This window comes from Canis lupus, chromosome 21 (assembly GCF_048164855.1).
Source record: "Canis lupus baileyi chromosome 21, mCanLup2.hap1, whole genome shotgun sequence".
NCBI lineage: Eukaryota > Metazoa > Chordata > Mammalia > Carnivora > Canidae > Canis > Canis lupus.
Window position 1 is genome coordinate 47,209,278 of NC_132858.1, and position 14,872 is coordinate 47,224,149.

Genomic DNA, 14,872 nt, shown 5'->3' on the forward strand with positions numbered 1-14,872 from the left:
CTGTGGGCGTGTGGACATGAACTGAGGGTAGGTGAGGGGAATAGACAGGAACCAGGGTTAGGGACCGAGAAGGCAGGAGACGATGCCTATGACATCCTCGGTCACCCTTGGTGGAACATACGTGACCTAAAGTCAAAGGCCACACCACCGCTTCTGGTCCCCATCCTAAGTCAAGAAACAGAATCAGGGAGGGACATGGACCAAAGCCTGTTACCTAGAACATTGGAAGGTCCAAGTCTGTTGGGGACCAGGCCAGTGGGATTGAGGTTGAGACGTGTAAGCAAGCCAGTACGTGGTCACTTCCGACGTAAAAAGACACACATGATTCAAAGTTTTTATTTCATTTGATTTCAGTGATTTAACCCATTGCTGTCTTCAGCAGCCAGATCAGTTTTACCGTTCTGGTTTAAGAACACCTCCATCACCACCCTTTTCTCACGGAAGACCAGGGCTCCAGTGAGGGCAGTTGGTTCTGGCTAGCACCTGCCTGTTGTGACAAATGTGGTTACCTTTGTTTTCAGGTCCCTTTTGGACAGGAGACACAGCAAGACACCTTATGATGCTAGGGGTCCCCTGGGCAGCGCCAGGAGCTTATATAACCCTTTACCCCCTGGGTGAACCATCCTGGTCATTATGTACCCTTTTGCAAAGACCTGTATCAGCAGCAATGGCAATAAAGGGTATTCACCGCCCTGCTTGGTGACACCTTTCAGTGTGAACTCCACAGCCACTTGCAGCCCCCCTAAGACCTACGGGCATGACGAGATGGGGTGGATGGTAGTCCAAAAAGAAAGGAGACCGGTATTAGTTTCGGACCCTTCCAAGTGAGTTGAAACTTTCTGTGTTGCTTTCAAGCCTCTGTCAAGGTGAGGATTACTCGATGGTTCCAGAAGCCCCATCACCACCAGTGACTCAGCTGCACAGTCTGGCTTAGGCGTTTTCCTTAATGACTAAGAATCAGAACTTCTCTGGTTAGTGTTTTCCCAGCACCATAGGACTGTTTTGGAGGTTTGGGAACCAAAGCTAGAAGTCCTCGGCTTGCTTTGAGTTGCCTTTGGGTGCTTGCTGGGGAAGGGAGGGTGCCCTCATGGGTCCCGCCCGGGCTTCCCGCACCTCCTACCTTCTGCTCCTTTCAGGCAAAACAGCCTGGCCTTCCGTGTTTTATGTCTGAAGGATGACTTGGGCAACTAAAAACCAAACCAAAGGAAACACAAATTGAAGGCCACTGGAACAAAGGATCTTCAGGCCTTCCAGCTCATTGAGAAATTAGAATTTTTTTCCGGTAAATATCAAAACGTACAATCTGATGGTAAATGCTGGGACAATGCAAGGAGAATGCTTTCCTTCCTTCTCCAGGATCCCTATCGAGGCCCATAAAATGGGAACATCTGTCCTTCTGGAGATACTGAGAAGAGAGGAGACTTGCAGCCTTTCTCCAGCCCCCTCCCGAAGGACCAGGGGACTTCTTTGATTGCCTCATATGGGGAAAGGAACTGACTTGGTGGGGCTCAGCCCCCCAGTTGGCTGGCCAGCAGGGCAGGCTCTTCCCTCCTCGTGGGAGCCCGACAGGGCAGGCTGTCCCTCTGCCCCCCGAAAGCCTGCAGGTTGGGGGGGTGTGGGGAAGCAGGGGGCCCCCCGGGACCTCAGCAACTAGCCTCATTGTCTGAGCCAGCTTTACTAGCAATAAAGCTGATAGATTGATCCCTGTGTGACTCTTGCATCCATTTCTCAGTAAGTTCTGAAACTGTAGGGGTGGGAGACGGAGGAAGTTTCCTTGGAGAAGCTCCAACAGCTAAATCCTCGTTCCCTGGCCGTTAATTCTGGATTTCCCCCGTATTCAGAGCACACCCCTCTGGATCCCTTGACCCGTGTCATGGTGCCTCCCACGTCTAGACTAATCATCTGTCCTGTTTAGGCCTTCTCGCCCCTCCACCTGTCGTATCCTGGGCTCTGCCCACAGCTGGTGCGCAACGATCACTCACTGGGCTCCAAGCCCCAGGCACTGGTCACACAGCCTGTTCTGTCCCGGTCCCTTGCTCTTCCTCATGCTGCCTCTGCAGTTCAGCTGAACGCACGGCCCTGTGAACTGCAGGAGGTGGGTCTGGTTTTCACAAGAAAGCGGGGAGTTGCACCCCGGCTGACAAGAGCCATCAGCTCAACCACAGCATTTTGCACTCAGACGTGCCCAACGGTTTAATCTCAGGATCCCTTCCTCTGATCCATGCAAACCCAGGTGCCCGTCAGTCGCAAGCTGGCAGGAAGCCTTGCAGCCTCACATGCAGTTTGCAGCTCCAGGAGACACCCCCCGCCGCTCCTTCATCTCTTCATTTCTCTCTCGGGCAGACCGGTGTGGCACTTGCCCTCAGACTGCTTCATGGGGTCCATCCGGATCCCACTGTGGGTCCATCGTCATCGTCCCTGCGTCTGGGTTCAGGGGAAAGGCAGGTCCTCTGGCCTCCCTCAGTTGCACTGCAAGGTCATGCGCTGTGCCCTGCTCTTGCCCATCTATCCATCCGCGCCTGCCTTCGTGTAGAACATGTGCCCCAACTGCAGCCCCTTCCCTCCTCGCACCTGCTGTGGTTCCACTCTGTGCCCTCCCTTGTTGGCTGCCTGCCTAAAATGCCCTCCCCATCCACCATCTCCCCCCGCACCCTGGGGTTTGGACAGCGAGCACAGGGAGCCTCTGATCTAGAGGGCAAGCGAGAAGCCAGTCGTAGGAGAACCCCGGGGCCTGGTGCCGTTGGCCATGGCTCACTCCTGGATTGGTGGTGTTTGCGGGATGACTGGCTATGCGAAAGAGTCCAGAGGCTATGTGGACAGGAAAGAAATGCTCTCAGGGCTGCCTTTCTTGTATGCCCCTCAATTCATGCACTTGAGGATGCCGTGAAAGGCAAAGGCTCTCTGTCCTGTCATTTTTCTCATCGTCACTTCACTGAAACACTGTGGTTTGTCTTCCTTGGGGATACATTGCCTTTCCACTAAGACTCATTTAAAATAAAAGCACCTGGTGGAGCACAGGTAACCGATGCAGGCCAGATTCAGATCAGAGGATACAGGTTTTGGTTCTAGAAGCCTGGTGGGAAATATCTAGGTCATTTAACTTTAGATGTCAGACAAGATCCCAGAGTAGACCCCAGTCTCCGGCAGGGCCCCCACCTCAGGGAAAGGGGGTAGGTGGGAGGTTTGTCCCTCAGTCAACCAAGCTTGGGTTCAGGCCATGGCTCTAGTCTGAGTGGGAACTGCCTCGCAAAGTCTGGGCAATTCTGACCCTGACCGACTTCCACATTTTTATCTCGAGCTCAGACCTACATATCTGTTCCAGATGTGTGTCTCCAACTGCCTCCTTTCATCTCCTTTGGGGTACTAGATGTCTCCGAGGTCTTTGAAATACAGGATATTTCAAAGAGCATGTGCGAGCATGGGGAGGAGGATGGGCAGACGGAGAAGCAGACTCCCCATTAAGCAGGGAGCCCATGGAGACTTGAACCCAGGACCCTGAGATCATGACCTGAGCCAGAGGCAGACACTTAACCGACCGAGCCACCCAGGCGCCCCTCTTATCCTCATTTCCAACTCCAGCATCACCAGCCCACCAATGGGATTTTCTCCATGCTTGGCCTCTGCATCCGTGGCCCTATATCCAGCCGTTTGCTCGAGCAAGAGTCCTGATGGGATTTCCTCTTCCTCACACACAGTGTGGCAGCAAGCCAGCTCTACCATTTCTTTCCCAACAGAAAACTCAAATGCCCCCAACTCCCTGCCTCCACACTGGTCCCAGGCCCTTCCTTCTCTTTTCCAGAAAGCAGCCGATGTTAGGAAAGGTAATTTGAATACTGTTGCTCCTTCGCTTTAAAGCAGATCAGTGCCTTCTCGGTGCAGTCAGAACAGACTCAGGATGCATTTCTCACTGCCTCCAATGAGACCAAGCTCTGCAGGGACTGGCCTCTCTTCAGCTCAGCCGTATCTTTCCTCTGTCCCCTGGGCCAGTGCACCTGCTTCGCTCCCGTCATTTGCGTTTGTCCGGTGCTCTCCCTGTCAGGACCTTCATGCAGTATTCCCTCACTCGGGTCGCTGTCCTGCCCTCCTCTTTGCTGAGCTCATTCCCCTCATTCTTGAGTTTTGAATGAACTGTCACCTCCTCAAAGAGGCCCTCCCCAACTACCCAGTCTGACTAGGTCACCTCTTCCTGTTTGATTTTCTTCCATCCTTGCATCCTCTTATTTCTTTCATGACACTGATTACCACGTGTAGTTCTGTATTTGTCTAGTGCTTTAATTCACTAAGCTCCAGGGGGGCCAGTGCTATTTTATCCAGCATCCAGCACAAGGCCTTGTAGCTGGTGAATGCTTCTTACATGACTGAATCATCTAGTTCCACATTGGGTCTGGGTGAACAGGATGATGATGCCCACTCGGGAACTGGGCACACCTGCCAGCAGTTAATGCCGTGGGCAGATCCCAGACTGCTGTGTTCTTGGGGAGAGCGCTCTGAACACAACAGCCAGGGTTCAGTGGGCTGCACTGGGCACACACGAAGGTCGCAGACCTCAAACACCTGCAGCTTGACACAGCAAGGCAGGAACAGATGGGAGCCACTAATATCAGGGCCCTCAGCGTCTTCCGTGGCCTATTTCCCTGGGGGCTGGACAGGTAGCTCTAAGTCTATAGCATCAAACCATTAGAAGGTCAAGGCATTTGAAGGCTATAAAAACATGTGGAAATATATCATTCTTGCCTGTGTATTTGGTAGGGAAGGGTCCTCATTTGGGTCACTTTAGGACCTCTGTGCCTTGTGGGCAGTTGAAGTCCTCATACTGCATTTCAGGGGAATGCACTGCATCAGAATATGCATGTGGAAATTTGGAAGGTACATTATTTTTTTTTAAAAAAGGAAGGTACATTATTACCACCACCACTTCTATTCCTACGAATGCTCCTAATATTAGCGAGAGGGATTTCATGCACCATATGGCATTGCTGGTACCTGAAACTTACGTTTCAGACGCTATATGAAATTGTTGATCCAACTGTACGTAAAAACAGCTGACCCATCATTTTTGTTAAATATGTGAGCAAAAACCTTGCCAAAACAATATTCTGAGGCAAGCCTTGTTCCATTTCCAGTTTACAGATTAGGACATACAGAGGTTAGGTCTTGCCCAAGTTCACGCAGCCAGGAAGTAACAGATCTCGACTGTAAGCCCAGGTTATTGGTATGTGATCTTAACTAATATATTATGTGTAAACTTACAACCACCTCAATCCCATACATTCCTTGTGCTTTATTGAATTCCTTGTGCTTCAAAGAACCCCAGCATATCCACAACCATCAGAAGGTGGGTTTGAAACATACACTTTACATTTACTGTTATGAAGCAGACAAAAGCTGTGAAAGTCTAAACAAAATCTAACTGTAAGAAATTGTTAACAGTACAGCAAATTCTAAGGATGATAATAAAAATCGCCTCTAATCCTATCAACCAGTGTTAACCATTATTAATATTTTAGTGTTTTCTCTGAGATATTTTTCTATACATATTTGTGCATAGATTATTTGAGGTCATTGCATCTTGTTTTTTTCCTATTTGTCTGTTTGTATTTTAATACTTTTACTTGATATCCTATCACTCACATTTCCTCACATATGAATTATTCTCCATACCTGATTTTTAGTTGGTTTCAAATATTTGATTGTGCAGACGCATGCTAATTAGTTTCCTTGTTGTCACATATTTAAATTGTTTGGGGATATATTTTAGGTGTCCTTTTGTAAATAGTACTTCCCTGTTACGGGTTGAATGGTGCACCGCAAGAGATGTGTACAAGTCCTAACCCCTGGGACCTGTGAATGTGGGAATAGGGTCTTTGCAGATATAACTGAGTTATGATGAAGTTGTCCTGGTTGAAACTGGTCCTAAATCTAATGATTAGTGTGCTGGTCAGGGGGGAGAGATTTAGAAGCAGAGACGGTGGCCTCTGGAAGATGGAGGCAGCTGCCTACGAAGGAAGACCATGAACTGTAGGGAAGCATCAGAAATCAGAAGCTAGAACAAGGCAGGAGAAAATTCGTCCCTAGGGCCTCCACATGGAGCACAGTCCAGCTGACACCTTGCTGGTCCCAGAACTGGGAGAGAATAAGTTTTTGTTCTTTTTAGCCTCCCCCTCTCCCACCCCAAGTTGTGGCAATTAGTTTCAGAAGCCCTTGGAAACTAAGACAAAAGTAATATGATGTTTTTTTGACTAAATTTGAGAAACATTTTTCTTTAAAGAGCAGAAGGGCTTAATCTTTTTTCCTTTGTTGCTGTCATTAATAGAATTTAGTCGAACATCTTTGACTTATTTGATTTTTTTTAATGTGCTTCTTTATGTTGCTTTTGGGAGGGGGGTCTCTTTATTTGTTTATATTTCTCCATTGTTTTAAAACGTATATATTTTATGACCTCTATGCTTTTCAAAACTGTTATCTATCTTATATCTTTTCCTAATTGCCAGAATTAAGATTGAAACAGCAGGATCTGAGTTGCCTATACTAGAGATTAGGAGTTGAGCAAATTTAGTTTTTCCTTCGTTTCCACTTTTAGCTCTTAAAATATGGTGACTGCACCTCACATTTTCTTTCTCTTTTTTTTTTTTTTAAATTTTTATTTATTTATGATAGTCACAGAGAGAGAAATAGAGAGAGGCAGAGACATAGGCAGAGGGAGAAGCAGGCTCCATGCACAGGGGGCCCGATGTGGGATTCGATCCCGGGTCTCCAGGATCGCGCCCTGGGCCAAAGGCAGGCGCCAAACCGCTGCGCCACCCAGGGATCCCACATTTTCTGAGTAGGTATCATGCTTCTGTGCCAGTGTTTACAAGCAATAGCATATCTCTGCTTCACAGAGGAGGAGATCAAAGTATTGAGAGATTATGGAACTTGCCTGAAGTTCTAGGCAGAGCTGGTCGGCCCAATGCTGAAACAGGGTTTTCTACTCCTGGAGCTGTGTTTCCTACCACTGTACTATCAGGCCTTCCCAAATAAATTCTGGGGCTTTAGGCCTAAATCGTAATAGATTATGGTGATCTACATTAATTATATCTTCTATTTTAAGATATCTTTGGAGATCTTATTTTAGTATTAAAGATAGATTGGTTGAAATTTAAATTTTAAAAGATGGATTGATTGATGGATTAATTGATTGATTAGCTGATTTCTGCATCTGCGTAGCCCGTGGTCAGAGGCTTCATGGGACTTAGCACATGTGTCACGTGCTTGCTCAGATCAGAGGTGACTCTCATCTCAAGACCAAGACCGCTCTTCAGCTGTATAAAAAATAAGCCATATGGGAGAGATCTCAGAACACCAAGTGACCCAGAAACCAGTCAAAGAATTATGCTCTATCCCCTTATTTTTGACTCAGTATTAAAACATTATATATTGGCTCTCTATTGCTGCATAACAGATTACCCAACACCCTAGTGGCTGAAAACAACAAACATTATTATCTCAGAGTTTTTGTGTCAGGAGTCTGGGCCTGGTTTGAATGGATGCCCCTGGATCAAGGTCTTTTGCTAGACTGCAATCCACGTGCTTGCCAAGAGTGCGTTCCCATCTGAAGGTGCGACGAGGGCAGTGAATTTGTTGGTAGGGTTCATTTCTCCCCAAGTTATTGGACAGAGGACCCCAGCTCCTCATAGCTCCTTGATCGGGGCAGTTGACGGGGGAGCTCTTTCAGTGCCTTACCACGTAGGCCTCTCAACTGGGCAGGTTACAACATGGCAGCAGAAATTCCCAGGGTGAGGGGGAGAATGAGAGTGCCCAAGGCAGGAGCCACATTCTTTTTGTAACCTGACCCTGGAGGTAACATTGTTACCTCTGCCACATTCTGTCTGCTATAAGAAGATAACTAAATTCAATCCACTCTCAAGGAAGGAGGATTACACCAGAGCAGGAACTCTAGGAGATAGGGATCACTGGAGGCCATCCTAGAGGCTGCCTGCCTCCATTGGTTTTAGCTCTCTGCTCATATGATAACATCCTAAATCATACTTATGACTTGAAGGTTTGAATCACCTGACATCTTTCAGAGGAAGCTGATACTGAGAGTTTGCATGGCTGCTGGGTACATGCTTCTGAGGAGATGTTTTGCCACCTCTTATAATCTGTTTCAGGAAGAAATGATTAGCAGTGAGCATATGGACCTGCTTTAACCTAATTTCAGCAATGAATTAGATGGTCCTTCATTGTCATTTTGTATTTAATGTGGCAAAGGACATTGTTAAGAGGGATCAAAATTTGTTGCTTTGTGTTCTCGAACTTGGGAATTTCTTTCACTTAATTTTGTACTTTGGGATATGTGTAGGCCTGCACTTTTTCACTGGTATTTCTGTGAATTATAACTGTCAACCATTGCAGTCTGCTTACACAGGCCTTGCTTCATCTCAAGGAAACTTTTTCCTCTTATTCCTTTGATTATTGCTGGTTTTCTTTTCTTTCATTCATTTCTTCAGAAACAACTTTCAGCCTCAAGTTGGCTTTATGATATTTTGATCATTGGCAGCTTTCATTTCCTCCTTCCTGCTTAGGGTTTTCCTTTGTTCTAAGAAAACTTCAATGCTCACTGTGATGGATTCAAGTTTTTGTATCATTGGTTCTGCCCCAACTTCAATGCAGATTTTTTTTTTTAAAGGTTTTATTTATTTATTCACGAGAGACACACAGAAGAGGCAGAGACACAGGCAGAGGGAGAAACAGGCTCCATGCAGGGAGCCCGATGTGGACCTCAATCCTGGGACCCTGGGATCAGGACCTGAGCCAAAGGCAGATGCTCAACCACTGAGCCACTCAAGCGTTCCTTCAATGCAGATTTTAAAGATGTTAATTCTAAAAGCGTGGTTTTTGTGTTCTTGCCATTGGTTCTTCATTTTATCCTCACCCTTTTAATTCCTCCTTTTATTTTTCAGTTCATCCTCTTATTTTCTTAAGATTATGTGTTCCTATTCATAGTTACCTTGTCTCCTTGTCCTTCATTGAGGAAAACAAGCATTTTCTAGAAATTCTTCTCAGTCCTGAAATATTACAAACCATTTTATTCATCCCTATGGATCGAATGCTATTTTTTCTTTTCTTTTTTCTGCAGATTATTTTCTCCATGTCGGTTTTCTTTTTACTCACCTTCAAACAAGGGTCCAGACTCACTATTTCTCAATAAACAAAATTAGGTTGGCCTTTATACACCTTGAGACTGAATTATTTCCTTGGTTGTGCATGTGAAGGCTGGTGTACATATTTGTCTCCCGTTTTACAACAGACTTAAATCATACTGTACCTCTACTCTATTGAAGGAGCAATTCACTCCTTCCCTGACTTCTTCTTTCTCTAGTTTGATGAACTGATTGAATAATATTAAAAACTTTGACATTCATGATCACAGGGCTGTGTACCAACACCATCTATACCAATGTTCCAAAATGCACCACGCTGTATTTCTAGGATCTTCCCTCTTATCTACTACCCAGTGGCTTCTGGCTTTCTCTCTCGAGCTGCAGATAGAATCTCAGAAAGATGTTAGGTAGCCCGGCTCCACCCATGTGGAGTTATGTCCATTTTCCTAGATTCAGACTGCTGATAGATTCAGTCTGCTGATGATTTTTGGTGTATTTACTTTTCCTGTGTCTTCATGGATATTTTAACAGGAAGTTGGAATTGCACAGTGGCTCTTACCAAACATTGTTTTGAAAGGAAAATCTGTATTGATATAATAATATTTGCCCTCTTGGATCTGTTTGCCCCAGGGCTGCTTAAAGATCTTTGTAAAGGACGGAGATTATGTCACTCCCTGCTGAGAATCCCTGAATCTCCTTCCTATCTAAACTCTTTGTCATGGAATCTTTAATCTGTGAAATCTCCAGCCTCATACCTCACACCGTGTTCCAACCCCCTGTACTTTAACTAGTGATCTTCCCTCTACCCATGTTGTCCTTTCTTCCAAGTTTGTTTCCAAAGTGCTTGTTCAAGACAGCTCCAGCCTCATCTCCATGAAGAGGGGACTTTATAATTCCATTTTTGTGCCTCCATCAGACTGCGTGCAAGAGTTGGTCTCAGTATTTCTATCTCCTTATCAAAGGCCCATGGGTGAGTAGAGATGGTTTCTGGTTTATTTGTATTCCTAGAACCTGATACACATTGTCTGGTCTGATACAGAGGATATTGTCTGGTCTATTCATACAAAATGCTAGTATACATTAAATGCATTAAAAAGTGGCTTCAGATTCATTTTTTTAAAGGATTTTATTTATTTGTTCATGAGAGACACATAGAGAGAGGCAGAGACATAGGCAGAGGGAGAAGCAGGCTTCCTGCAGGGAGCTTGATGTGGGGGACTCGATCCCAGGACCCCAGGATCACGACCTGAGCCAAAGGCAGGCGCTCAGCCACTGAGCCATCCAGGTGCCCCTGGTTTTGGATTCAAAACCAAATATGTATTTTTGGATATATAAGCAATTTTTCTTCGTTCTCAGTAAAATAAAGAGTGAAAAATATAGGGGCTAGTTCCTCTCTAGGTCTTATCTCTTAAGGATTTGCAATTCAATTTTTGAAGTTTCGTTGTTGTTGTTGTTGTTCACTAAAATGAAAACCTCTTATCCTGTAAAATAAAAAAATCATAAACTGCACTGTGATTTTAGTGCTTGTGATACCCACTCTATGATGGTCGGGTGTATCCACCCTCCTACTGGAAGCAATGGCGTTGGGATGGTAGCCAACATTCCCTAAGTGAATTTAAAAATCTGAAATGGACATTCCCTAAGTGTATTTAGAAATCTGAATTCAATCCCTCTATCTCCTTTCCCCTCCCTTTCAGTTCCCACTTTACTCCTTTCCAGGATTGTTTATAGTTTAAACAACCAGAATATTCTGGGAGTTGCCTCATCAGCTACATGGAGCCCTCACGTTGGTGCAGTTAGGCCATAAATCCCTGAGGAGACCATTTACCCCTGTAGGCGTGTCACCTTTAACCTTTGAAAAACAAGTTGACCTGGTTCACCGAGTTGTTTCACATGAAATCCCTCTATTAAGTAGCACAGAAATAGTGTTGTTTTTCCCTTCCTGGATGCTAAAATTAGTTTTTGTGGAAATGATTTAGCTGTCGCTAACAGTATTACGGACTCCTGTGTGACACAGTAGCAAGTACACATCAGCTGTTAAGAAACAAAGATCTTGCTTTCCTACTGGAGACATATGGTTAAAACCACAACAACAACAATTACAAAAAGTACCAAAAGGATATTTTGCACACACTGAAAAAAAATGCAAGAGAATTAGTTCTAAGTCATCTATCACCGACTTTTCCTTGAAGTATCAGTATCTCATAAACACTGAATAGCATTGATCTGATTTTTGAAAATTTGAGGTTAAATTAAGATATGAGTTACTTTAGCAACAAGGAGATGGATAGAGTACGTTAGGGAGTGAGAAGTAGTCTTTTGCTGTTGTCACTTATGAGAATTAAAGTACAAGAAGAGCTCAGGCAAAAAAAAAAAAAAAAAAAAATTCTAATTGCAGTGCAATCCACAAGTTTGCACATCCTATAACAAGAAAGCTCCTTGTTAGCTGCCAAAATCTGCCATCCAATCTGTCTGGTAGTTGATTTCATTATTGCATTTTGATGTGCCCTTGACAAGCTTTAGCACACAGAAACTCAACACCTCCTCCTGAACCCTCCAGTACCAGAAAGATCATGGAGGGATGACAAAGGCCTGTGCTTGGCTTCTTATTATTCACATCGCTGGAATGTTTATAAACAGAGCAGAGTGTAACGAGAGCAAATGCTCAGCTCCATCAAGCGGCTCCCTCGTGTTGCATGCCATTTAAACATCGACTCTATCTTGTCCTGCATTTTGTGCTTCGCGCACACAAAGACCCACACTAAGTGCCCGAAAACTGTCCTTAAGGGTTTAAAAATGTGGACAAACAACTCTCTTTTCTTTCGATAATTCCGATGCATTGTTCCGCCACTTTGGCTCCGTGGCATCTGGTGTTTTTGAAACCATCTTTCCTTGTCACCCTGATCTGTGTGGTTCTAGCAACAGCACTAGGCCCTCCCAGTCCCTCGTAGGTGGACTCCCGCACCGGGACTCACGTGGGGAAAGGGAAGGGATTCAATAATGCTATTAATTTGATGAAATATATTGCAGACCTCAGAAAAACTTAGGGGAAAGGCAATAAAAACCACCAATGCCACAGTGCCTTCGCAAACATAATTATATCCTCCCTCTCTCTCTTTTCCATTTACCGGTGTTAATGTGATATAAATGTTCTGGCTGAGTTTCATTTGAAAGGTCATAACCTGCTCCTCGGGAGTAAAATGTTGCTTTCAGCATCGTTCTTAGCTACACTAAACTTCTTCATTGCAAAGCAGAATTGTCTCTTACACTCCGGGCGGGCGGAGTGTCAGTCGACAAACTTGTCCATGGGCAACGACACTGGTTACAAAGGGAATGACACGCTCTGGCCCAGGGGGTACTCTGACCCCAGGGCTTGTGGTTGTCCTGATTTTGGTGAATTGAGATAATTACAATATGCTACTATTGACTATTTTGGTGGGGGGAGTGGCGGGGGCAGTCATGAAATCAAGGTACAATTTGCTACAATCACAAAAATAGATGTCCGGGCATACATTTTACGGATGATGAACTTCTCTGAGCTCCAAAGGTGAATACTTTTCAAATCCATCAGTACGTTTAATTTCTTATCCTCTCTTGTGCTATCCTACCGACAGTTCAGGTTGTAGGGTGCGTACAACTTTCCATCTCATTGTATTTGCCAAAAATCTATTGCTTTCAGAAAAATAAGCTAACAAAGAAGAGAGTCAAGAGAGTCAACATTTGTGGGTTACTTTGTGTAGCCACACAGTCTTATTATGGTTGTTTTACATATGCTGTGTAATTTAATATAATAATCAGAACGCAGATCTCTTCCAGATAAGAATTATTCCCATTTCCCAGATAAGAAAAAGATAAAGAAAGATTAAGTAACATTCCCAAAGTCACACAGCTACTAAATTAAAATCTAGGTCAGCCTGATGCCAAAATTATGCTTCTCTCTCAGCATCTTTTCTTTTAAAGAGACAAGATGTCCGAACGCCTAGATTTGACCCTAACACACAAACTCCCAAGCAAAATGTACACCCCAAAGATTTTCCCCTAGTTGACCAACAACTGATAGAAACCACTTATGGATATAGTACTAACGATTCTGGTTGAAATAAGAAGCAAATATATTGATTATCTAGAGGTGGCCTGTTTGCATTTGAGATTAGCTGGAGATCCTAGGTTCCTCTTTCTTGTTTTAAAAATGTAATTAAACCGACTGTCCTAAGAAAACTCTTCCTTCTGTTCCACATATAACCAATTCCAGATGTGAAACTGCTTCCCTACAATAATTGGTTAGCGTTTTACTTTGACTGGCCTGACCTTTCTTGAAACCTACTCCTCTCTCAAACTCATTTAGATTCTGGTTTCCAGACTGAAATCAAATTTGGACCCTCACGTGAGGAATGTCTGCAAACTGAAAATTCCAATCTAATTCACACACTGTTCTCGAAACATTAGAAGTTGAAGGGAAGGAAGGAATGATGATCTCCCCAGGACCAAAGATCCAACCCCAGTCTGGTGTGTTCCTGTGGCGTAGCCCTCTTCCAGGCGAGACCCTCGACTGGGGCTTTCTTGGCTTGGAGTCATTTTGCTGCAGTTAGCATTTAGTTCACACATCATTAGGTGAAGCCCCAGTTACAAAGATACACTGCTCTTGTCATAGCAGAAGTATGCTGCACGCACCTGCAGTTTGAAGTTTTTGTTGAGGGAATAGGGCTGAAATGAATGAAAATATTGAAACCATTTACTTTTTTTGTGACTCCACCTGCTGTGGTATATTTTTGTTGGACAGGATAACTGGAGGTGTGTTTATGGCTTTAGGGAAAGGATACATGAGGGGTTACATGGTTTTAAGGCTATTTTTTTCTTTAAAGCTATAAATCAAAATTCTATGAAAATAGTTACATGTATATAACTGTTAGAGATTTTGTGTATGTATGTATATATGCGTATACCCTTTTTCCCCTTTGGTGAGTCAGGAAGGAGTAATTTCCTTTGTGGTCGTCAGCCCGGGCATGATTTGCTCATGGCACTGGTGTGTCGTCAGTGCCATATCTGTGTTGAATCTGACGTTGACAATGAGGTCAGAATAGAAACTAGCCTACCAATCCTTATAAATCTACAGTTATCAGATTCTGCTTTTAGTGTCTTTCGGAGAACACATTATTTTTTAAAAATATTTTATTTATTCATGAGAGACACAGAGAGAGAGGCAGTGACATAGGCAGAGGGAGAGGCAGGCTCCCTGCGGGGAACCCGATGCAGAACTCCATCCCAGGACCCGGGGGTCATGACCTGAGCCAGAGGCAGATGCTCAACCACTGAGCTACCCAGGTACCCCAGGAGAACACATTCTATAACAAGTGTCCAGTGGACCCTGCTACATTTCATTGTAATCTCATGAAGAGGATTTCATGATCCTCACTCTCCAGATGAAGAATCTAAGGTCAAAGAAGAATAGTGACCCGTGAAGCTCTTGTAGCTCCTAAGTGATAGAGCTGGGCTGAAATACTTGGCCTGTGGACACCAGTATAGTGATCTACTACCCAACAGTGCCACTATTAAAAACTGAAACTGCAAATGACACTCAAATACCTTGTCCCTCTATTAATATGTGTCAGACCTTCTGTTAACCCATCCGTTTCTACCTACGACTTCTTGGTATTCCTTATATATGTCATTTCAATGATCAACCTCTAAATATTTACACATTAGAATGATGATATGACGTATAACCTCTA

At 44.5% G+C, this 14,872-nt stretch overlaps 1 protein-coding gene and 1 long non-coding RNA gene across 5 annotated transcripts in view; both read left to right on the forward strand.

Annotated features, from left to right (window-relative positions):
* LOC140613144 (uncharacterized) overlaps positions 1 to 1,701 on the forward strand; it is a 3,651-nt gene extending 1,950 nt beyond the window's left edge. For all 3 annotated transcript variants that reach the window (XR_012014279.1, XR_012014277.1, XR_012014278.1), the window contains exon 2: positions 856 to 1,701. This is a non-coding gene — a long non-coding RNA (uncharacterized lncRNA). The remainder of the gene's footprint in view (positions 1 to 855) is intronic.
* The window catches only part of SUGCT (succinyl-CoA:glutarate-CoA transferase), a 714,296-nt gene that overhangs the window by 514,236 nt on the left and 185,188 nt on the right, over positions 1 to 14,872 (forward strand). The gene's annotated exons all lie outside the window — the stretch shown is intronic.